This window comes from Ascaphus truei, assembly GCF_040206685.1.
Source record: "Ascaphus truei isolate aAscTru1 chromosome 13 unlocalized genomic scaffold, aAscTru1.hap1 SUPER_13_unloc_6, whole genome shotgun sequence".
In the NCBI taxonomy this organism is placed as follows: Eukaryota; Metazoa; Chordata; class Amphibia; order Anura; family Ascaphidae; genus Ascaphus; species Ascaphus truei.
In genome coordinates, this window is record NW_027453850.1 from 727,872 (window position 1) to 754,346 (window position 26,475).

The 26,475-nt window shown below is 45.5% G+C and overlaps 1 long non-coding RNA gene across 1 annotated transcript; it reads left to right on the top strand.

The window, feature by feature from the left end:
* The first annotated feature begins 648 nt into the window (after positions 1–648).
* Positions 649–17,192, top strand: LOC142474122 (uncharacterized). The gene is made up of 9 exons (XR_012790129.1): positions 649–745; positions 1,977–2,087; positions 4,486–4,605; positions 5,626–5,721; positions 7,164–7,275; positions 10,896–11,013; positions 12,002–12,099; positions 13,666–13,776; positions 17,089–17,192. It is a non-coding gene; the product is annotated as an uncharacterized LOC142474122 (long non-coding RNA).
* Positions 17,193–26,475: the final 9,283 nt, after the last annotated feature.

Genomic DNA, 26,475 nt, shown 5'->3' on the forward strand with positions numbered 1-26,475 from the left:
GGCAATGTGGCACTTCTTACAGTAGAGAATAAGTAACTTTATTCTTTACTTGTGTATTAAGGACCTTATTTGCATTAAATTCAGTCCACATGGGACCAAGACTTTCTGGCTTACTGAACAAAGTGGAATTGTTTCGTAGAGGGTGGAGAATTGTATTTTATCTGAAATTACCCCCTCTGCACAAAATACAAACAATTATACCCATACAAGTACCTTGTGGAAGTTGTTGCCCTCTATCTTCCTGTGGTCTCTCCCTGTTTCTCACCGTGCCTCCTCCCATTTCCTTGCACCTCTGCGTCTCCGCATATATCCCTATACTCAGAGCCGGCTCCGGTCAGTGACATGGGATGCCCAAATATGAGCATACCCATATATGGGCATCCATGCCACTGACCGGAGCCCGCTCTGTTGCGGATATGGAGAGAGACTGGGAGATTTACATCCCCTTATAATTCATATGGTGCATAGTACCGGCACGTATTGTTTTACCGGTACTGTGTACCTTCCTACTTTCACACTGGTACAGTATATGCTGCAGTGGGACTGAGAGGGATATATTGGTAACACATAGTCATTGTTGGGGGAATTCAATCCATTTTGAAAATAGTAATGAAATGTTTTTTACTTTTCTTTTTTTTCAGTAATGAAGAATGAAACATTTCTGTTAAAATTGAATTGGAGGTGAACTGGATTCATCATCAACTCTGCACCAGTGTGAATTGATGTTCTTTAATGTTCTGATAAGGTACATGCAACATCTCTTCCTCAACCCCTGCACCACTCTCTGCCTCTTGCCTCTCTCTCTCCACCTCCCTGCTAAGCGTATTAACCCATCTAATGTAATCCACATTCCATGTCTCACTTTACTCTTCACTTCTCACGTGCCCTCTGGAATGACTGCTCTCTGACTAACAAGGTCTATTTGTACATGACCTCTTCTGCTCTCATCATCCACCACCTCTCATTCCCCTCACCCCTGTCCTACTCGATACCTCAGCTTAATTGAACTCTCTCCTCTGACATCTACCCTTATCTCTAACCTCTCCTCACTTTCTGCTTAAACTAACTATCTTGTTAACTTTTACAATGCTATCATCTCCTCCTCCTCCCTCCTCCTCCTCCCTCCTCCATCATATATATGCCCCTTCTAGGCTCTGACACACTCATCCCTGTAAGGCCATGATTATCATGGGCACATGCTTGGTCATCCACAGTGCGTGCGAGCGATGCAGAGCCGCCTCGGACCTCAGTGCAGGGATTGCTGCATACCCCCAGCATCTGTCACCCACAAACAATACACACACTAATACTCCCCACAATACACACTATAATACCTCCTCAATACTAATCTCCCCAATAATATTATAGCTCCAAACACAATATACACAACACCCTTACACAAGATACACAATCTAGTACTCTCCTCTGCACCTCTACACACAATATAATACTCCCACACACACAATATACACACTACCCTCCTACCCCCATAAAATACAACCAATAATACACACACACTTTGTGGATGTTGGGACCAGCTCCCGGCATGCACCAGTGAAAGAGAGAGGCCCGCAGAAGCTCGGAAGAACTCCCTCCATCCGTGCCTTCCTCCGTTTCACATCTTCTCCCTGTCTCTCTCCCTCCCTTTCCTTGCATCTCCCTGCGTCTTTACGTATACCCAGTCAGTGACGGCTCTGGTCACGTGATGCCTTAATATGGGCTTATCCATATATGTTCATCCACGTCACTAATGTGATGCCCGCACTGTTGCGGAGCTGGTACTTACGACGGGCACTTATTGTTTTATCAGTACTGCGTACCTGACTCTACCGGCCTACTTTCAACACTAGTACAATATGTGCTTCACTACGAGTGAGTGGGGAATATTGGCATCACACAGTCACTGTTGAATATGCCATTCAATCCATTTTGAAAATAGTAATGCAATGTGGTTTTGTTTTGTTTGCTTTTTGCAGTAATGAAGAATGGAAAAGTTATATTAAAATTAAATTGGAGGGGGACTAGATTCAGCATTTCATCATGAACTCTGCACTTGTGAGAATTTAACTTCTTGAATACCCTGACAGGTACACGCAACATTAAGACTATAATCTGCTGTGCAAGCTTTCGTGCTATACCTCCCCCTCAGGTTTTGATTTATACATTTGCTCCCTCAATTCATGTCCTCTAATATTTGAAAGCTCTCTCCTAGCATTTTCTCTTTACCACAGAACGTCATCCCAATGTAACCTCTCTCTTGTTCTTTCTGCTGGCTGTTTCCTCACTCCTCTGTTAAACTTTTCTAATTTCTCTAACTTTCACACTCCTGCTTTTATCCACATGTTCTCCTCTTTCCTTCCCCTACCTTTGCATGTGTCTACACACTGCACCATTTGTACAGACCTCTATTGCAGCTATTTCTGCACTGCTCAATGAAAAGCACTCTTTAATATCCTATTCTCTGTGCCCCCTCTCTCTGCGCCCCCTCTTTTGGCGCCTCCTCTCTCTGCGCCCCCTCTCTCTGCGCCTATCTGTCTCATTCTCTCTACGTCCCTCTCTCTCTACATAGAGCTATCTCTGTCTCTCTCTACACCTATCTCTGTGTCTCCTTCTATGTTTGCTGATGTGTGGGATATCTCTTATAATCTTGAACCTGCTCATATACACATCGGGCCTCCCTGCCTCTGCCTCCCTGCTAAGAGTGTTAACCTATCTAATGTAATCCACATTCCTTTCCTTACTTTTCTCTTCCCTTCTCCTATGCCATCTGGAATGTCCGTTCTCTGACTAACAAGGCTCTAGTTGTACATGACCTCTTCTGCTCTCATCATTCACAATCAGTCATTCCCCTCACCCCATCTTACCTGTCCCACTGATTTGCCTCTGCTTAATTAAACTCTCCTCTGACATCTACTCTAACCTCTCTGCTCTCTCTCTCTTTCCGCTTAAACTAACAATCTTATTAACTCTTACAATGCTATCCTCCTATCTATATGCCCCCTCTAGGCTCTGACACACTTGTCCCTCTAGCCCACACCCTTGGCTAAATTCCCAAACATGTTCATCACACTTCCACTCGCTGTTCTTAATGCCTATGAAGGAAATCACACAATTGATATTTGATTTTTCTACAGTAAAAATGTCTCCAGTCCTGTATAAAGCTGCTCTCTGGGGCCAAACCACACTACTTTTTTTTCACATTCATCAACACTCAAATTTAATTTACGCTGTCTTTTTTTCCCTGTATTTGACTCCCTCCACTAACCTTCTCCTCACACTTGCCATCCTTCCTTCACTTCTCCTCAAGCATTTGACTACTTCAGAGGCAAGGTGGATGCCACCCACAAGGAGATTCCTTCTGTCCCTTCCCCCTTCTCTCCTTCTACCTAATTCTCCTTCTGCATTTGACTCTTTTTCTTCTCTTACAGAGCTGGAAGCAAATCATCTTCTCTTCTCCCTCTACCACATGCCCTCTAGATCGTATCCCCTCACACCTTACTGCATCTCTTAGTCCCCACTCTCACCCACATCTTCAATTCCTCCCTATTCTCTGGCTCTTTACCCTCTTACTTTAAGCCTGTAGTGGTCACCCTTTTCTCAGAAACAACCTACACCCTATGTGCCTTACTAACTACCGCCCTGTATCCCTCCTGCTGTTTGTCTCCTAATTGCTAGAATGTCAACATTCTTAAATCACATTCCCTCCTGGATCCTTTACAACCTGCCTTTCGTACAGCTCGTTCTACAGACTGTGCTTAAAGCAAATTCCCAAGGTCACTTTTCCCTACTAATCCTACTTGATCTATCTGCTGCGTTTGATGCTCTCAATCACTCTCCTCCTTCATATTCTAAACTCTCTCTTGGTATCCGTAACACAGTTCTATCCTGGTTTTCATCATAACTTTCCTGTCACACATTCTCCATCTCTGTTGCTAACATGTCTTCGTCTTCTATTGATCTGTCTGTGGGTATACATCAGGGCTCTGTTCTGAGATCTCTCTTTCTCTCTACATACTATCATTTGGTGACCTCATCAACTCTTTGTGACAATCCTATAAATAACAAATACAAATATCAGGTCATGGGAATAAGTGATTTGGACATAAAAGTAACATTTCGGAAGTGTGGACAACTAATACATCTTGTAGATTGCCTTTACAGTGTGATGTCATTGATTCAGTAGATTGTGTGCAGACCAGGACTGCAGTACAGTGTCACTCACATGGATGACTTGCGTGGTAGAAGCTCAAGAACAAGGATGTCAAACTCCAGTCCTCGAGGGCCGCAAACAGGCCAGGTTTTCAGGATATCCCTACTGAAAACCTGGCCTGTTTGGGACCCTCGAGGACTGGAGTTTGACATGCATGCTCTAGAAGGAGCACAGCTGTGGGTGGGAGGTGGATTTGCTTTGCATCAAATGGTTTGGAGCAAGGTTTATTGTATGTATTATCATAATAACAATGCAATGCTTAACTTTTATTTCAGGAGGGATGACTGCAGAACAGAAGTGAATATTGAAGCCATGTGTTCCTTTTCTTGCAAAAGAGAAAATTTGAAGGACAGTTGAAGAGAAGGAAAATTACTACACAGAGACAGATAAGCAATGTGTATATTTCTCATTTACCATTTAGTATTTGTCGTTTTATTGACTCCACACAATCCGGCTGCTACGGGTTTCACATTGAATATTTTCATCTCTACTCTACCCCTTCCTGTGATCTGAACCATGCAAGTTTTCGTTGATTCAATACATCATGAGTAGAGTGTGGCTACAGTATGAAGTAAAGACCCAAGGACCACATCTACTACCATTCATAACAAGAACATGTGCAGTAGCGCACAGCTGCAGTTCTATGTGATTGTTATGAAAGGTTGAGGTGGTTCAATTCTATGAATCTGGAGTGGGATGGATCCTGTTTGCATCATATGGTTTCATCTAGGCCAGTAGATTATATAACTCTCAGTACAGGTTACACATGGCATCAGTATTAGTGATTTAAAGAGGAGGAAAGCTTCAATGTGGAGAACAAAGCCAAGTAATGTTGAAGTTACTCCTTTTACCATTTACTTGGTCAGTCTGTACTGTCTACTCTCCACACAGCTGCTAAGGATCTTCCATTTTAAATACTTTCACCTCCTATTCTGCACTGCTTTGCTGCCCATTATTCAGAGATGCGTTCCAGTCATGTTTAGCACTCTGAATCTCTCTGCAGTCATTGGTTCAGCACATCATGGGTAGAGCATGGCTACAGATACAGCAAGCTATTATTATTTTACCGGCTGATCACCCATAATATTGCATTAAAACATAGAATATCACTTAATTTCCAAAAGATTCAGTGATGCTGATAATGCAGAATCTCACAACATTTCCCATCATAATGCCATAATGCACAAGTGGGAGAAATAATCCTTGCTATATCTGTACATTGTGTGACGTATTACCTCAATGACCAATGAGAGCAAGTACATCTTCTGTATAGAGCGGCTGTGTTATGATGCAGTTATTGATCATCATTGACATAATCACAAGAATCTTATGCAAAGGGAAATTGTCCGCAGCGAAGTGAGATTTCAGCCCCCAAACGTCTGTAATATTAATGCAATGTCTTACTTTTGTTGCAGTGAACACTGAAGAGACGGATCTACTACAACACTGTACAGGATGAGCATACGCTACAAGCAGCAAAATGATCTTGCAGTTGACAGTATGTTGTTCTGGTAATGTGCACAATTATTATTTATGGGCTACACACCACAGTGCTGGACATATTCTGTTAACTTCAACTCTACTCCTAACATGGAGATGTCTTCCTGGTGTTACTGATTCAGTACATCATATGCACAGTGTGGTTATGATATGATGGATTGATTTAATGAACCCACCAACCAATGATGACATCTGCATCATCTTCTGTAAAGTGCAGCTACAGCATGATATTATCAGCATTTGGTGCGGTATAATCAGAGGTATCTATGTGCTTTTGTGCCTGTTTTAAGTCCTCCAGCTTAACGCCCCTACACCTCCCACTACACAGGCATACTTACTTATGCATACACTGACATCTGGCATACCTACACACACCCCAGGGCCACTTCCTTCCCCTGATGTCAGGGAGAGGATGGGCATGCAGAGTGCAGTAAGTCTCCACGTTACTCTGGCCAACAGTCTTGGCCTACCTCCAGCATCTGTCACCCACAACATCTGTTCCCTCCTTGTAAAGTGCTGAACTATCTCACCTGGGTCAGTGCTATAGCTGATCACAGTGCCCGATCAGGATGTCACTGTGACAGGCAGCAGTGCAGATTGACCGGTCAATCAATGCAGTGCCGCAACATATGCACTAAATGAGATTTCCGTGCCCCCAGTCAGGTTACTCCCTGGGCAGTGACCCTGCTCACACCCTCCCCTAGTTCCACCTCTGATCACAATTATCTCTCTTGGAGAGTGTAGCAAATTGGAGTTGGGGGAATCTCACCTCTGCCATGCATGGTCACAATCTGGGCACAGGACCCAAATAGTGGGCAATGTGGCACTTCTTACAGTAGAGAATAAGTAACTTTATTCTTTACTTGTGTATTAAGGACCTTATTTGCATTAAATTCAGTCCACATGGGACCAAGACTTTCTGGCTTACTGAACAAAGTGGAATTGTTTCGTAGAGGGTGGAGAATTGTATTTTATCTGAAATTACCCCCTCTGCACAAAATACAAACAATTATACCCATACAAGTACCTTGTGGAAGTTGTTGCCCTCTATCTTCCTGTGGTCTCTCCCTGTTTCTCACCGTGCCTCCTCCCATTTCCTTGCACCTGTGCGTCTCCGCATATATCCCTATACTCAGAGCCGGCTCCGGTCAGTGACATGGGATGCCCAAATATGAGCATACCCATATATGGGCATCCATGCCACTGACCGGAGCCCGCTCTGTTGCGGATATGGAGAGAGACTGGGAGATTTACATCCCCTTATAATTCATATGGTGCATAGTACCGGCACGTATTGTTTTACCGGTACTGTGTACCTTCTTACTTTCACACTGGTACAGTATGTGCTGCAGTGGGACTGAGAGGGATATATTGGTAACACATAGTCATTGGTGGGGGAATTCAATCCATTTTGAAAATAGTAATGCATTGTTTTTTACTTTTTTTTTTGCAGTAATGAAGAATGAAAAAGTTCTGTTAAAATTGAATTGGACGTGAACTGGATTCAGCATTTCATCATCAACTCTGCACCAGTGTGAATTGACGTTCTTTAATGTTCTGACAAGGTACATGCAACATCTCTTCCTCTACCCCTACACCACCCTCTGCCTCTTGCCTCTCTCTCCACCTCCCTGCTAAGCATATTAACCCATCTAATGTAATCCACATTCCTTGTCTCACTTTACTCTTCCCTTCTCACGTGCCCTCTGGAATGTCTGCTCTACGACTAACATGGTCTATTTGTACATGACCTCTTCTGCTCTCATCATCCACCACTTCTCATTCCCCTCACCCCTGTCCTACTCGATACCTCAGCTTAATTGAACTCTCTCCTCTGACATCTACCCTTATCTCTAACCTCTCCTCACTTTCTGCTTAAACTAGCTATCTTGTTAACTCTTACAATGCTATCATCTCCTCCTCCCTCCTCCTCCATCATCTATATGCCCCTTCTAGGCTCTGACACACTCATCCCTCTAAGGCCGTGATTATCATGGGCACACGCTTGGTTGTCCACAGTGCGTGCGAGCGATGCAGGGCCTCCCCGTCGCCTCGGACCTCAGTGCAGGGATTGCTGGAGCGACAGGCATGCGCTAACTTTGCCATCTGTTGCGTGCTTACTATAGACGCAGCCTAACCCATGCATTGGTTTTATTCACAAGCACGCTCTCATCACACTTCATCACATCACACTGCTGCTCTTAACACCTATGGAGGAAATCTCACAGTCTGATTTTCTACACTAAACCTTTGTCCTGTTCTGTAAAACTCTGCTCCTTTTTTTAAGGTCAAACACTACTTTTTCCTCACTCATCAACACTCCAATTTAATTCACACTGTCTTCTATGTATTTGAGTCCCACCACTGACTTTCTCCTCCCACTTAACATCCATCCTTTATTTCTCCTCAAGCCTTTGCTCACTTGAGGCAAGGTGGATGCCATCCACAAGTAGATTCGTTCTCTCCCTTCCCCCTCTCTCTTTTTCTATCTAGATCTCATTGCACTCTTGACTCCTTTTCTCCTGTCACAAAGCTGGAACCTGATCTTCTCTTCTCCCTCTACCACATGCCCTCTCAATCCTATATTCTTACTCTCACCCACATCTTCAATTCCTCCATATCCTTTGGCTCTTTCAACTCTTCCTTTTAAGCATGCAGTGGTCACCCCTATTCTCAAAAATAACCTTGACCTTGTGTGAATTTCTAACTATCGCCCTGTATCCGTCCTACCATTTGCCTCCTAATTGCTAGAACGTCTTGTGATCTCCCGTTTGATCAACATTCTTAAATCACATGCTCCTCTGGGCCCTTCACAATCTGCCTTTCCCAATGTAACCAATTATGTACATAAAGAAAATTCCCAAGGTCCATTTTACTTACTAATCCTGCTTGATCTCTCTTCTGCTTTTGATACTGTCAATCACTCTTCTCATTCATATTCTAAACTCTTTCTTCGTATCCGCAGCAAACTTATATCCTGGTTTTCATCATACTTCTCCATCACACATTCTCCATCTCTGTTGCTAACGTGTCTTTGTCTCCTGTTGTTTTGTCTGTTGGTATACCTCAGGACTCTGTTCTGGGACCTCTCTCACTACATACTATCACTAGTTGACCTTATCAACTATTTTGGCCCTTGATATCATCTCTATGCAGATGATACACACACCTATCCACCCTACCGTCACTCCTGCAATTTAGTTCCTAGTTTCGGGTGGCCTCCTGGCTATATCCTCCATGGATGACACTCTTCTGCCTTAAACCTAATGTCTAAAACTGAGCTCCTCATATTTCCCCCTAAATCTGGCCTAATATCACCTTTCTCCATCGCAGTAAACAGTACTACCATCATCCTGTCATGAAAGCACATTGCCTAGGAGTAACATTTGACTCTTCCCTTTCCATCTTCATTCACGACACTGGCTAAAGTTTGTCGATTCTTTCTCTGTAATATTTCCAAGATTTGCCCTTTTCTCTGTCAATCTACTGCTAAAACGCCAATGCATGCCCTTATCGTATGGGTTAACATACTGCTAACAGGGCTCCCTGCTTCACAACTTTCTCATTTGCAATCTATCCAAAACTCTGCTGCTTGAATAATTTCCCTTTCTCCCACAACAGTATCTGCTCATCTCCTCCTCCTCCTTAAATCCCTCTCCTTGCTTCCCATCAAGTTTCAGATCACCTACAAAGTTCTCCTCCTTACCTTTTTGTTAAGGTTCTCTATTAGTGGTGTACCGAGTACCCGGCGTTACCCGACACATTTCCAGCTACCCGGACATTACTCGAAACCGGCCACTGAGAAGTGGACTTGGCCGGGTAATACCCGGCGTCGGGTAATGTCAGGGCAGCTGGAAATAATCTTTTATACTTACCTTTCCTAAGACATCTAGGATCAGCAGCAGCAGTCCTCTGATGTTGGCAGCATCAGAGGTGTCTTCACCTGGCGGGGGGAGCTGCAGGAATCACTTCCACAGCACCGAAGCAGGTAAGCTGTGTCTGTGAGCCTGCAGCTCCCCCGCCGGCTGAAGACACCACAGATGCTGCCACCGTCACAGGACTGCTGCTGATCCTAGATGTCACCGCCACCCGGAAGGTAAGTGCCAAACCGTGTACCCGACCAGGTAGAACCTTTCATTTTGGCCGGGTACCCGTTACCCATTTTTTTATAGTTGAGGACCCAGTCCAACACTATTCTCTATTCATCTGCTCCTTCCTACATATCATCTTTGGTCTCGTTATGCCCTTCCTCGTCTCCTAAGCTCTACTAATAGCTGTCTCCATTATACTTCTTACACCTCTACTGCGCACTCGCTCTCTTGCCTGAAACCCTTTCCCATCAATTTACCTGTGAAACTCACACACACTCAGTATATGCCAACATACCCTCTTCCACCCACATTTAAGATCAACCTTAAAATTCACAACTTAAATGAAGCATTTCAATAGCTTTTACTCGTTGCTACTGTCACTCATTCAGTCACTAACTATTGTTCCCAAGAAGTGCTTTATACTACAAGTACCCACCATTAAGGACAAGCATTGTCATCTACTGCACTTGTTCCCCCACCTGTTGTCTCTCTGTAAGTCTCCTTACATTTCTCTTAGATTGTAAACTACCCAGGACAGGGATTTACTTTCCTATTGTCTGTTTTTGTTTGTTGAACTTATTGTATAATAATTTCCTGTACTTTTTGGTCTCTCTTGTAAAGCGCTGAGTACACAATGGGTGGTATATAAATAGAGATATATGCAGAGTCTAGAGACAAGGCACACGTGTATAGGTAGCTACAGTTTATCCGGGACCGTATGCATCCTTGAAGTGCCTGTCCCAGTTATTTTCTATTGATTGCAATGTAGGAGTGTCTGTCCTGTCTTATTTTTTTTATTATTATTATTATTATTATATATACAAAGATATATACAAAGATTGTTTCCTGTCGTTAGCATGACATTGTGTGACACAGTGTGATGTCATTGATTCAGTAGATTGTGTGCAGACCGGGACTGCAGTACAGTTTCACTGACATGAATAACTTGTGTGGTAGAAGCTCTAGAAGGAGCACAGCTGTGGGAGGGAGGTGGATTTGCTTTGTATCACATGGTTTGGAGCAAGGTTCATTGTATGTATCGTCAATAATAATTATAATAATAATAATGCAATGCTTAACTTTTTTATTTCAAGAGGAAAGACTGCAGAACAGAAGTGAATATTGAAGCCATGTGTTCATTTTCTTGCAAAATAGAAAATTGAAGGACAGTTGAAGAGGAGGAAAATGACTACACAGAGACAGATAAGCAATGTGTATATTTCTCATTTAGTATTTGTCGTTTTATTGACTCCAAAAAATCCGGCTGCTAAGGGTTTCGCATTGGACATATTCACCTCTACTCCACCCCTTCCTGTGATCTGTACCATGCAGATTTTTGTTGATTCAATACATCATGAATAGAGTGTGGCTACAGTATGAAGTACTGACCCAAGGACCACATCTACTACCATTCATAACAAGAACATGTGCAGTAGCGCACTGCTGCAGTTCTATGTTATTGCTATGAAAGTTTGAGGTGGTGCAATCATATGAATCTTGAGTGGGAGGGATCCTGTTTGCATCATTTAATTTGATCTAGGCCAGTAGAGTATATAACTCTCAGTACAGGTTACATATGGCATCAGTATTAGTGATTTAAAGAACAGAAAAACAGGAGTGGAGAACAAAACCAAGTAATGTTGAAGTTACTACTTTTTACTATTTACTTGGTCAGTCTGTACTGTCTACCCCCCACACAGCTGCTAAGGGTTTCCATTTGAGATACATTCACCTTCTACTCTGCACTACTGTGCTACCCTCTATTCAGAGATGAGTTCAAGTCATGTTTACCACTCTAAATCGCTCTGCAGTCATTGATTCAGCACATCATGGGTAGAGCATGGCTATAGATACAGCAAGCTTTATTTTACCCTAATATTGCATTAAAAAATAGAATATCACTCAGTTTCCTACAGATTTACTGATGCTGATAATGCAGAATCTCACCCTCCCATCATAATACACCAGAGGAAGAAATAATCCTTGCTATATATGTACATTGTGTGACATATTGCCTCCATGACCATTGATGGCAAATACATATTGTGTATAGAGCAGCTGTGTTATGATGTAGTTGTTATTGATCATCATTGAGATATAATCACAAGAATCTTATGCAAAGGGAAACTGTCATTAGCATAGTGGGATTTCAGCCCCCAAACTTCTGTAATATTAATGCAATGTCTTACTTTTATTGCAGTGAACACCGAAGAGACGGATCTACTACAACACTGCACAGGACAAGAGTATACACTACAAGCAGCAAAATGATCATGCAGTTGACAATATGTTGTTCTGGTAATGTGCACAATTATTATGTATGGGCTCCACACCACAGTGCTGGACATATTTTGTTAACTTCAACACTACCCCTACCATGGAGATGTCTTCCTGTGATTGGTGTTACTGATTCAGTACATCATATGCATAGTGTGGCTATTATATGATGGATTGATTTAATGAACCCACCAAACACTGATGACATCTGTATCATCTTCTGTAAAGTGCATCTACAGCAGGATATTATCAGCATTTGGGGTGATATAATCAGAGGCATCTATGTGCTTTTGTGCTGGGTAAAGTCCTCCAGCTGAACCGCCCCCCGCCCCCCACCCCCCTACACCTCCTGCCACACAGGCAAACTTACTTACACACACAGCACACTTACTTATGCACACTGACACTTGGCATACCTACACACACACACCCCACAGCCACTGGCATGCATGCAGAGTCCTGGGCATGCAGGATGGGCATGCAGAGTACAGAATATCTCCACCTTGCTCTGGCCCGTACTCTTGGCCTACCCCCAGCATCTGTCACCCACAACCTCTGTTCCCTCCCTGTAAATTGCTGCACTAACACACCTTGGTCAGCGCTGCAACCGATCACAGCACCGGATCATGTCACTGTGATAGGAAGCAGTGCTAATTGACCGGTCAATCAATGCCACGTGGCAACATACGCACCAAAAGAGATTTCCATGCCCCCTGACAGGCTACTCCCTGGGCAGTGACCCTGCTCATCTTCCACCTCTGATCACAATATTCTCTCTTGGAGAGTGTAGCAAATTGGAGTTGGGGGAATTTCACCTCTGCAGTGCATGTAGAGTCCTGTATGCAGAGTACAGAAAGTCTCCACCTTAGTCTGGCCCGTACTCTTGGCCTACCCACAGCATCTGTCACCCACAAATAATACATACACTAATACTCCCCACAATACACACTTTAATACCTCCTCAATAATAATCTCCCCAATAATATTATAGTCTTAAACACAATATACACAATACCCCCTAACACAAGATACCCAATCTAACACTCTCCTCTGCACCTCAACATAATATACACACTATAATACCCTACACACAATATAATACTCCCACACACACACAATATACACACTATCCTCCTACCGCCATAAAACACAACCAATAATACACACACACTTTGTGGATGTTGGGACCAGCTCCTTGCATGCACCAGTGAAAGAGAGAGGCCTGCCATCCGTGCCTCCCTCCGTTTCCCATCTTCTCCCTGTCTCTCTCCCTCCCTTTCTTTGCATCTCCCTGCATCTTTGCGTATACCCAGTCAGTGACGGCTCCGGTCACGTGATGCCTTAATATGGGCTTATCCATATATCTGTTGCAGAGATGGAGAGAGACCTGGAGATTTTACATTTCCTTATAATTCATATTGGTACTTAGTACGGGCACTTATTGTTTTATCAGTACTGGGTACCTGACCGTACTGGCCTACGAGTGAGAAGGCAATATTGGCATCACACAGTTACTGTTGAATATGTCATTCAATCCATTTTGAAAATAGTAATGCAATGTGGTTTTGTTTTGTTTGCTTTTTGCAGTAATGAAGAATGAAAAAGTTATATTAAAATTAAATTGGAGGGGAACTGGATTCAGCATTTCTTCATGAACTCTGCACTTGTGAGCATTGACCTTCTTGAGTGCCCTGACAGGTACACGCAACTTTAAGACTATAATCTTCATCAACTGCTGTGCAAGCTTTCGTGCTATACCTCCCCCTCCGGTTTTGATTTATACATTTGCTCTCTCAATTCATGTCCTCTAATATCTGGAGGCTCTCTCCTAGCATTTCTCTCTACCACAGCACGTCATCCCAATGTAACCTCTCTCTTGTTCTTTCTGTTTACTGTTTCCTCACTCCTCTGTAAAACTTTTCTAATTTCTCTAACTTCCACACTCCTGCTTTTATCCACATGTTCTATACACTTTCCTTCCCCTACCTTTGCATGTGTCTACACAAAGCACCATTTGTACAGACCTCTATTGCAGCTATTTCTGCACTGCTCAATGAAATGCACTCCTGCACATCCTATTCTCTTCCACCTTCCCTCATTCTCTACGCCCCCCTCTCAAAGCCCCCTCTCTCTATGTCTCCTCTCTCTACGCCTATCTGTCTCATTCTCTTGACGCCCTTCTCTCTCTACATATCCCTATCTCTGTCTCTCTCTACACCTATCTCTGTGTCTCCTTCTATGCTCGCTGATGTTGGGGGATATCTCTTATAATCTTGGACCGGCTCATATACACATCAGGCCTCCCTACTAAGAGTGTTAACCTATCTAATGTAATCCACATTCCTTTCCTTACTTTTCTCTTCCCTTCTCCTGTGCCCTCTGGAATGTCCACTCTTACTAACAAGGCTCTAGTTGTACATAACCTCTTCTGCTCTCATCAGTCACAATCAGTCATTCCCCTCACCGCATCTTACCTGTCCCACTGATTTGCCTCTGCTTAATTAAACTCTCCTCTGACATCTACTCTAACCTCTCTTCTCTCTTCTCTCTCTTTCTTTCTGCTTAAACTAACAATCTTATTAACTCTTACAATGCTATCCTCCTATCTATATGCCCCCTATAGGCTCTGACACACTCATCCCTCTAACCCACACCTTTGGCTAAATTCCCAAACACACTCATCACACTTCCACTCGCTGTTCTTAATACCTACGGAGGAAATCTCACACTTTGTTTGATTTTTCTACAGTAAAAATGTCTCCTGTCCTGTATAAAGCTGCTCTCTAGGGCTAAATACACTACTTTTTTCCACACTCATCAACACTCAAATTTAATTTACGCTGTTTTTTTTCTCTGTATTTGACTCCCTCCACTGACCTTCTCCTCCCACTTGCCATCCTTCCTTCACTTCTCCTCAAGCATTTGACTACTTCAGAGGCAAGGTGGATGCCACCCAAAAGGAGATTCCTTCTGTCCCTTCCCCCTTCTCTCCTTCTTCCCAAATCTCCTTCTGCACTTGACTCCTTTTCTTCTCTTACAGAGCTGGAAGCTAATCATCTTCTATTCTCCCTCTACCACATGCCCTCTAGATCGTATCCCCTCACACCTTACTGCATCTCTTAGTCCCCACTCTCACCCACATCTTCAATTTCTCCCTATTCTCTGGATTTTTGCCCTCTTACTTTAAGCCTGTAGCGGTCACCCTTTTGTCAGAAACAAACTACACCCTATGTGCCTTACTAACTACCGCTCTGTATCCCTCATGCTGTTTGCCTTCTAATTGCTAGTGTCAACATTCTTAAATCACATGCCCTCCTGGATCCTTTACAACCTGCCTTTCGTACAGCACGTTCTACAGACTGTGCTTAAAGCTAATTCCCAAGGTTTTTCCCTACTAATCCGACTTGATCTATCGGCTGCGTTTGATGCTCTCAATCACTCTCCTCCTTCATATTCTAAACTCTCTCTTGGTATCAGTAACAAAGTTCTATCCTGGTTTTCATCATAACTTTCCTGTCACACATTCTCCATCTCTGTTGCTAACATGTCTTCGTCTTCTATTGATCTGTCTGTGGGTATACATCAGGGCTCTGTTCTGAGATCTCTCTTTCTCTCTACATACTATCATTTGGTGACTTCATCAATGCTTTTGGCCTTAGATATAATCTCTATGCGGATGATACACACACAAATCTATCCACCCCTGTTCTCACTCCTGCAATCCAGTCCCTACTCTTGGGTTGTCTCCTGGCTATATGCTCATGGATGGCACTCCACTGCCTTAAACTTAATGTCTAACACTGGGCTCATATTATCCCCTTTCTCCATCACAGTAAACAGTACTACCATCTATCTTGTCATCAAACATGTTGCATAGGAGTAACATTTGGCTCTTCAATTCCATCTCCATTCACATGCACGGCTATGGGTAAAATGTGTTGCCTCTTTCTCTGTAATATTGCCAAGATCTTCCCTTTCCCCTCTCAACCTACTGCTAAAACTCCAATGTATACTGTTATCCTATAGGTTATTTTAACATACTACTAACAGGCCTCCATGCTTCACAACTTTCTCCTATGCAAAACTCTGCTGCTTGAATTATCTCACTTTCTCCCACAACAGTCTCTGCTCATCTCCTTAAATCCCTGTCCTGGCATCCCATCAAGTTTTTGTATCACCTACAAAGTTCTCCTCCTTACCTTTTTGTTAAGGCTCTCCATTAATCTGCTCCTTCTTGCATATCATCTTTGATCTCTCGTTATGCCCTTGCTTGTCTCTTGCACTATAACCATAACTGTCTCCTGTAAACTTCTTTCACCTCTACTGTTCTCTCACTTGCCTGAAACCATTTTCCATCACTGCACCGTACATGTGAAACTTCCTCACACTCAGTATATGCCAACATAACCTCTTCCACCCACATGTAAGACCAATCTTAAAATTCACGACTTAAATCAAGCATTTAAAAAACTTTGACTCGTGGCTACTGTCCCACACCCACAGTCACTGCTAACAACTATTGTTCCCAAGATGTGCTTTCTACTAATTGTACCCACCATTAAGGACAAGCATTGTCATCTACTGCACTTCTTCCCCCAACTGCTGCCTCTCTTTAAGTCTTCTAACATTTCTATTAGATTGTAAAGTTCCCAGGGCAAGGATTTACTTTCCTATAATCTGTTTTTATTTGTCGCACTTATTTTTTAATTATTTTTCCCCTCTCCCCTAATGATATACATATAGGTTTTCCTGTCATTTGCATGACAGAGTTATTATGGTTAACTATTGCATCATGTAGACTGCCTTTTCAGTGTGATGTAATTGATTCAGTACTTTGTGTGCAGACTGTGACTGCAGTACAGTGTCACGAACATTAATGACTTGTGTGGTAGAAGCTCTAGAAGGAACACAGCTATGGGAGGGAGGTGGATTTACTTTGGATCACATGGTTTGGCGCAAGGTTCATTGTATGTATGATCATAACCATGCAATGCTTAACTTTTATTTCAGGAGGGAAGAACAGTGAATATTGAAGCCATGTGTTTCTTTTCTGTCAGAAGAGAAATTTTGAAAGACAGTTGAAGAGGAGGAAAATGACTACACAGAGACAGATAAGCAATGTGTATATTTCTCATTTAGTATTTGTCGTTTTGTTGACTCCACACAATCCAGCTGCTAAGGGTTTCGCATTGGACATATTCCCCTCTACTCTACCCTTCCTGTGATCTGTACCATGCAGGTTTTTGTTGATTCAATACATCATGAGTAGAGTGTGGCTGCTGTATGAAGTATTGACCCAAGGACCACATCTACTACCATTCATAACAAGAACATGTGCAGTAGCGCACTGCTGTAGTTCTATGTGTTTTATTAAAGGTTGAAGTGGTGCAATCATATGAATCTGGAGTGGGATGAATCCTGTTTGCATCATATGGTTTCATCTAGGCCAGTAGAGTATATCTCTCAGTACAGGTTACACATGGCATCAGTAGTAGTGATTTAAAGAACAGAAAAAACAAGAGAAACTTCAATGTTGATAACAAAGCCAAGTAATGTTGAAGATACTCCTTTAACTATTTATTTGATCAGTCTGTACTGTCTACTCCCCACACAGCTACTAAGTCTTCCATTTGAGATACATTCACCTCCTACTCTGCACTGCTGTTCTGTCCTCTATTCAGAGATGAGTTCCAGTCATGTTTACCACTCTGAATCACTCTGCAGTCATTGATTCAGCACATCATGGGTAGAGCATGGCTACAGATACAGTAAGCTTTATTTTACCGGCTGATCATCCATAATATTGCATTAAAACATAGAATATTACTCAGTTTCCAAAAGATTCAGTGATGCTAATAATGCAGAATCTTACAACACATCCCATCATAATGCACCAGAGGAAGAAATAATCCTTGCTACACTACCGACACGTTTTATTGAAGCACGGCTAGCACCGCAAGCCGGGGGATGCCCCGGCGTGCTAGCCGCACTCCCTCAGCGTGCCGCGCATCACCGATGCACGGTCACGCGTCATCATGTGCCTGCGCCCCCTGCACGCGCGTCCAGGGCTCCCCGAGGGAGCACTGGTGTCCCGCGATGTGGGGGACAGCGGCAGGGGGTTCCGGGGGACCCGACGGACCCGGCAGCGGAAGGGAGAAAGCCCCGATCGGAGGGCGCTCCTCCGCTGCTTCGGCGTGCGCCCGGCACCCTCCGGCGCGCGCCAGGTTACTGCTGCGGCCAAGAACAGGCAAATGCTCGAATAAACTCGGCCGCAGCAGTATATCTGTACATTGTGTGACGTTTGGCCTCCATGACCATTGATAGCAAATACATATTTTGTATTGAGCGGCTGTGTTATGATGTAGTTGTTATTGATCATCATTGAGATATAATCACAAGAATCTTATGCAAAGGGAAAATGTCTGCAGCATAGTGGGATTTCAGCTCCCAAACTTCTGTAATATTAATGCAATGTCTTACTTTTATTGCAGTGAACACTGAAGAGACGGATCTACGACAACACTGCACAGGACAAGAGCAAACACTACAAGCAGCAAAATGATCTTGCAGTTGCAAGTATGTTCTGTAATGTGCACAATTATTATTTATGGGCTACACACCACAGTGCTGGACATATTCTGTTAACTTCTACCCCTACCATGGAGATGTCTTCCTGTGATTGATTCAGTACATCATATGCACAGTGTGGCTATGATATGATGGATGGATTTAATGAACCCACCACCCACTGACATCTGCATCATCTTCTGTAAAGTGCAGCAGGATATTATCAGCATTTGGGGTGGTATAATCTGGGGCATCTATGTGCTTTTGTGCCTGGATAAGTTCCTCCAGCTGAACCACCCCCCTATACCTGCCACACAGGCATACTTACAGAGCACACTTACTTATGCACACTGACACTTGGAATACACACACACACACACACACACAGACACTGTCATGCATGCAGTGTCCTGTATGCAGAGTACAGAAAGTCTCCACCTTACTCTGGCCCGTACTCATGGCCTATCCCCAGCATCTGTCATCCACAACCTCTGTTCCCTCCCTGTAAAGTGCTGCACTAACACACCTGGGTCAGCGCTGCAGCTGATCACAGTGCCGGATCATGATGTCAATGGGATAGGCAGCAGAGCTGATTGACAAGTCAATCAATGCAGCTCCGCAATATATGCACCAAAAGAGATTTCTGTACCCCCTGTCAGGCTACTCCCTGGGCAGCGACCCTTCTCACCCCTCTCATTCCACCTCTGATCACAATAATCTCTCTTGGAGTGTGTAGCAAATTGGAGTTGGGGGAATCTCACCTCTGTAGTGCATGGTCACAATCTGGGCACTGTACCCAAATATTGGGCAATGTGGCACGTCTTACAGTAGAGAATAGAATAAGTAACTATATTCTTTACTTGTGTATTAAGGAACTTATTTGCAATAAAAATTCAGTCCACCTGGGACCAAGACTTTCTGGTTTTCTGAACAAAGTGGAATTGTTTTCCTATAATTTTATATTCTCTGAAATGTAACATCACAATAAAGTACTCCTATTTTTTTCCTTTGTGCTTTTTTATGGACTATTCCTTTATGTATTTCACTTAATGGGACTAATTACCTTACGATTAGATTTCACTTGTATTTTCTTGGGTTACTCTTTGGAATTTCTCTCTGTGTTCATTTATACTATCTTATTTAGAGCAGTCTTTGCCATTGGACCCCATTTCTTGCCAGAGAGATCTGTAACACAGAGTATTGAAGAGAGTACAGAACAGTGGTGAAGTAGATTTTTATGCTTCTAGGCAGCCTCCCTTCTCACCATGTATTCTGCCCCCGACGGTCTCTTGCACTGCTCCCTCCTACACCCACTCTCCTCACTCTTCCCTCCCCTCCCCGCTATCACTCAATGACCCCCTCTCATTCAATCCTGCTCCCTTACTCCCCCCTCACTCATTCTTCCTTCTGCACACACAATCCTCCCGAATATCACTCCCAAACAACACACACACTAATTCTCCCCACAATACACACTATAATACCTCCTTGTGACGATAGCTTCCACAGGCTTATTAATATTACACAAAAATAATTGGGTTTGAACTGAACGAGGCTTAAGATATAATAAATTGTATTTATTCCTTAGAATATAGGTGAACACAACAGATAATACAGTAACGAACAAGAAGTACACTTACTTAAGGGTTGGGGAATGAGAAGTATGATGTAGCATTTCTTTCAGCAGTGAGGAAATCATTCAGGTGATATCAGGTAACCATATCAGCAAACGAAGACAAAGGATATATGGGTGGACAGCAGTTTATAAACCATTCTCCTTCTATTCTTAACCTTAAGCACAGGGGATTGGTTTACAATTACCTCCAGCCACTCACTAACGTGGGAAAGCATTCTGACCCATGCCCCCCTGCTAGTTGGCACATGCGCAGTAGAACTCTGGGGGTCTCATTTCTGAAGCCCCACATTTACGTCAGGAATGCCAGACAGTCTACCATTTGGAGTTCTGGCAGGAAAACCTTTGTTGAAAGGTGTTAACTGGAACACTTAAGACCTGCCCTGGTTTGGGCTTCGGATAAACAGTGAGGGTGATAAAACTCTTTGAACAGCACTTAAATCCTAGACATAGCGGCGTCCCCAGGGCCATCTGCTACCTTATGGCCCAAAAGAATCTCTTCTGGGTCTTTGTCCATACCTTAAGATACACTATTAAGCATAAAACATAAACGTATTAAAATATCCGGTTCCGTTAGGTTTAGCAGGTCCAAACTTCCCAGTTCGCATTGCCAGAACTGGGACACCATATGGTCCAAAAAGCGACTTGCTACGACCTAAGAAACCGAAGTTACACCAATGCACATTAAATCATTTTAATACAAAAATCTCCATTGAAAAAGAAATCTCAGCTTTTCACTAAATCCCCATTGAAAACAACGGGCAGCTCCGCCATAGACTTTCAATGGTAAATCGCCGCCATTGAAGTCAATGGGGGTTTTCTGCCATTGAAGTTTATGGGAAAAGTCCCGAACTTCAAGGGGGTCCATACTCCGTCGGGTTGGTCCAAGCGGGTCAAGGATGGTTCTGCAGCGATGCCGGAGCAGTGGCTACAGATACCCCAAACCCTGATCCGCTGAACCCTCCGGAACCGGAGATATGGATTCCTAAAATTCAGCATTTCTCACTTAGTCATTTTTCTGAGCCGTTTCTGCCGCCGCCGGCAAAGCCTATGGCGCGACCCGCTCTATCTGGTTCGACCCTTATCGGGGGTCCAGGATTCGGGGACCCGGTGGTGGTCGAGTGGGGGGACGCTTAGGAACTAGGGGCAAAAAGAATTTTATCCCTAGGTGCCCTAAAACAGTTTATTTCCCCGCTAATTGACGTTGAACTTGACCCAGTGATTTTAGCTCTTTTGAAGGACATTGTATCCGCTTTGCGGTTTGCGGTCTGGACGGCAGCCAACTAGGTTACCTCGAGGCATCTCCATTGAAGTCAATGAGCCCATTGACTTTCAATGGGAAACCGCCGCTCTCCCTCTCGGACGCCACCTGCTGGTCACTACAGGAAACAGGACGAAAACAGCACAAATTCCTATTGAAATGCATTGAGCCCTAATGGCGGCCAATGGGGACCTGCAAAATGGTGCCCGAAAAGGCGGGAAACTTACACAAAGAGCTATAATCATTAAAGAATTATTAACCCTTGTGCTCCCGGATGGATTCTAGTGTGTGTGTGATGCAAACACTGAGTAACCAGACATTACAATGGAACAGGGGAAAATACATTTACATGTCATAACAAGGGTTACATCACATTTCTGGACCTCAGCCCAGTTAACCCCTTGTCTCCCTGGTGCGGTCAGGGGTGGCCAAATGGGGTGCAACCCCTTTAATACCGGGCCACCCCCTCTCTCCCTCTACACCTCCCCTTCTTAATGCGTGTCCTGTGGCCCACTGGCCCTGACGGGGAGTGGGGCACTGCTGGCACCATTAATGAATTCAGTCTCAGAGGGATAGTCCTGGCGTGAAAGTCCATCAGCATTGCTGTTTTCACTACCCTTTTTGTGCTGAATGGTGAATTCAAATTCTTGCAAAGCCAAGCTCCATCTCAGCAGTTTGGCATTTTCCCCTGATACCCTCTGTAGCCAGCTCAGGGGATTGTGGTCGGTAATGACCGTGAAAGCGCTCCCATAGACATAGGGCTGGAGCTTTTTGAGTGCCCACACAATGGCCAAGCACTCCTTTTCAATGGTGGCATATGCCACCTCCCTGGGGAGCAGTTTGCGACTGAGATACACCACAGGGTGCTCTTTGCCGTCGTCCCCCACCTGGCTCAACACAGCCCCCACACCAAAGTCTGAGGCATCAGTCTGAATAAGAAAATGCTTGGTATAATCTGGGGCAGCCAGGATGGGGGCCTCAGCAAGCGCAGCTTTCAGTGCCTGGAAAGCAGTTTCACAGCAGGAGACCAGGTAATAAGCACAGGCAGTTGCTTCTTAGTCAGATCAGTCAGGGGTTTGGCCACGGCGCTGTACTGTGGGACAAATTTCCTGTAGTACCCTGCGGTGCCCAAAAAGGCCATGACCTGTTTCTTGGTTTTTGGAACAGGCCACTGAACTATGGCTTCTACCTTGGCTGGCTCTGGCTTGAAATGCCCTCCACCCACCCTGTGCCCTAAGTACAGGACTTCTGCCATACCTACCATACACTTAGTGGGTTTTAAGGTAAGCCCAGCCTCCCTGATTCTATCCAGCACCGCAGCTACATGTCCTATGTGGGATTCCCAGGAATTACTAAAGACAGCAATGTCATCTAAGTAAGCCCTGGCATAGCTCTGCATCCCTTCCAGTAACCTATTGACCAGGCGTTGGAAGGTAGCCGGGGCATTCTTCATCCCAAATGGCATCACCAAAAACTCATAGAGGCCACTTGGAGTGAAGAATGCTGACTTCTCCCTAGCCTCCAGGGTCAGGGGAATCTGCCAGTAGCCTTTGCTCAGATCCATGGTGGTCAGATACTTTGCCCCCGCGAGTTCATCTAGTAACTCATCCATGCGGGGCATGGGGTAAGCATCTGACACCGTCCCAGCGTTGAGCAACCGGTAGTCCACACAAAACCGGGTGGTTTTGTCCTTCTTAGGCACTAGGACTACTGGACTTGCCCAAGGGCTCTGGGACGGAGTAATTACCCCTAGGGTCAGCATCTCCTCAATCTCTCTCTCCATACTTGTCTTGACCTCTGCTGACACTCTATAAGCGTGCTTATGCAGAGGCTGCAGGTCCCCTGTGTGTACTGGGTGTTTGGTGAGATGTGTGGTCCCTGGCATGTCAGTGAAGAGGGCGCTATACTGAGCTAGCATGTCCCTGGCTTCTCCCTTCTGCCTAGCACTCAACTGTGCCCCGATCTCTACCTGCTCAACAGTGTTTCCTTGCTTTGCCTCCCCTAGGAGATCAGGCAGAGCATTGCTCGCCGGATCTTCCAGCAGTGGGCTACAAATGGCCATTACTGCTCCCATACTCGGTGCTCTGTATTCCTTTAACATATTAATGTGATATGTCTTGTGCCTCTCAGGCGCTACCTGTACAACATAGTTGCACTCATTCACCTTTCGGATAACCGGGTACGGTCCCGACCAGGCAGCCATCAGCTTGTTCTCCCGAGTGGGTTTGAGAACAAGCACCTGCTGTCCTGGGATGAATTCTCTGCTACGGCCTGCTGGTCATACCATTGCTTCTGCTTGGTCTGAGCAGCCCTGAGGTGGTCCTGGGCCACCCCCATAAGCATCTCTAACCGGTCTCTGAGATCTACTACATACTGGATCACTGAAGCATCAGTAGCAGTAGTCTTCCCCTCCCATCCCTCACGGAAGAGGTCCAGAGGTCCACGTACCCTGCGGCCATATAGTAGCTCGAAGGGGGAGAAGCCTGTAGATTCTTGCGGTACCTCTCGGTATGCAAACAGCAAGTGCTGCAGGTGAATCTCCCAGTCTTTCCCCTCCACCTCTATAAAGGTCCGAAGCATCTGCTTCAGGGTACCATTAAACCTCTCACATAATCCGTTTGTTTGGGGATGGTAAGGGGTAGTGCGCTGGTGCTGTACACCGCAGGCATCCCAGAGACAATGTAACAGTTCACTCATGAACTGCGACCCCTGATCAGTTAGGATCTCACTAGGGAAACCTACCCTAGCAAAAATGTTCAGCAAAGCTGCTGCCACTGTCTTGGCACTTATGGTGCCCAGCGCTACCGCCTCAGGGTACCGGGTGGCAAAATCCACCACCGTGAGGATGTAGCACTTCCCTGACCTGCTAGGAATCATGAGGGGTCCTATCAGGTCCATCGCTACTTTCTGGAAGGGTTCCCCTATTATCGGTAGGGGTCTCAGGGGTGCCTTCACACGGTCGCCCGCCTTACCTACTCGCTGGCAGGCATCACAGGAGCGGCAGAAATCAGCCGCATCCCTGGATGCCCCCGGCCAGAAATAACACTGCAATAACCGGGCTCGCGTTCTGGTGACCCCCTGATGTCCCGCTAACGGAATAGAGTGAGCTACCCGTAACAATTGCTGTCGGTACCCCTGGGGTACTACTAGCTGTCGCTTACCGGTCAATCCCTTCTCTATTCTCGGGTTCCCTTCTTCTCTGTATAGGAGTCCCTTATGCCATAGGCAGCGCTCAGTGCCCTCCCCTGCCTGAGATTCGGACGCCCGAAGTCTCACGCCGGCCAGGGTAGGGTCTGCCTTCACTGCCTCCCTAAACTGGGCTCCTAAATCTGCCCCCCCCCCCAGTCATGTCATTGTCAGGGGAAGGGGACACGGTAAGGGGGAACAGTAAGTCAGCCTGTGGTTGCAACTGATCCTGGCTTACCTCCCTGGGCTCCTCTGTGCCCTCCGCTAACGTTGGTCCCAAAGGCTGGGGGACTGGGGTGGCCACCGCCGACATTGCCGCGGTCTGGCTCCGGGTAACCGCCGCCACTGCAGCGGGCTGGGGCACACGGTCGTAGGTGCAGGTCATCGGTCCCAGGTCATTGCCCAAAAGAATTTCAGCATCCAAACCTGGTAAAACCCCCACCTCCCGCACACCCTTGCCCACCCCCCAATCCAAAAAAATGCGGGCCACCTGCAGGAAACGTGGCTCTCCGTCAGCCACAATGATCTGTATCCCAGGGCCTGGGATCAATTCCTCTGGCCGGACCATATCAGGTCGGACCAGGGTCACTGCAGCTCCTGAATCAAGTAAGCCAACTGCTTGCCGGTCACCGACTGTGACCGGGGTGAGATGCTTGCTCCTGCCGTCCGTCTGCTGCAGGTCTGCGCTGTGATGTCCTCCGCTCCTGGCTGTAGGCACTGAAGAAACCGGGGTAGGGGTGACATGGGACGTCTCGCTGGGAGTTGTTTCCATGACCGGTCCTGGTTCTTTGGTGGAAGCCACCCGCACGCGGGCTACCGGCTTTGCAGCTGGGGTGCGTTGCCCTCGATAGGGTCCGTTGGAACGCAGGGGTTCCGGGCAATCTGGTCTGATGTGACCAGTGCTGTTGCAATTGTAGCACCAGCGCTCATGCCGGAGCTCTCCCGCCTTCTGTGACCCGCTGCCCGCAGGTGGCTTTTGGGTCCACTGGGGGGTACTCACAGCTTTCTTGGCCGGCGCCGGTGGGGTTACCGCTTTGGCTGGTACCTTGGCGGTCATCTGGGACCGGCTGACCACATAGTCATCTGCCATCCTCGCCGCCTCGGTGTAGGTCTTGGGCTTTTTATCATACACAAAAGCCCTCACCGCCGGCGGGCACTGCTGCATGAGCTGCTCCTGAAAGATGAGGTCCAGCAGGCGTTGGTAAGTCTTGGCCTCAGAGCCCTCCACCCAGTGTAACCCATACAAAGCCATGCGGGTCACATAAGTGACATAGGTCTCCTGAGGGTGCCTCTCCTCCAGCCGGAACTTACCCCGGTAAGCTTCAGGGGTAAAACCATGCTGAAACAGCAAAAGTTCTTTCAGGTGGTCATAGTCATCAGCAAACTCCTCTGTAAGCGCCATCAAAGTCTGTTTAGCCAAGCTGGAGAGTAGCGGGTCCAGGCGTGCAACCCTATGCTGGGGAAGCACCCCGTACCGCCGGCACTGCGTTTCAAAGTTCCTTAGAAACATGTCAATCCGATCAGTGCCCTCCACATACTTGGTGAGACTGTGCTTGTCCAGTTGGAGTCCATCTCTGGGGGGTCGGACCGGGGGGCAATAAGCGGGTCTGTTCATTGCCATAGAGATAAACGTTAGGGTTAGGGTTAGGGTTATAGGGGAATACGAAAATTTAGGTATGTGACTCAGTTGGGTACTAACCAATCAGAGAAGAGTTAGGGTTGAAAGTTAGGGTTGAAAGTTAGGGTTGAA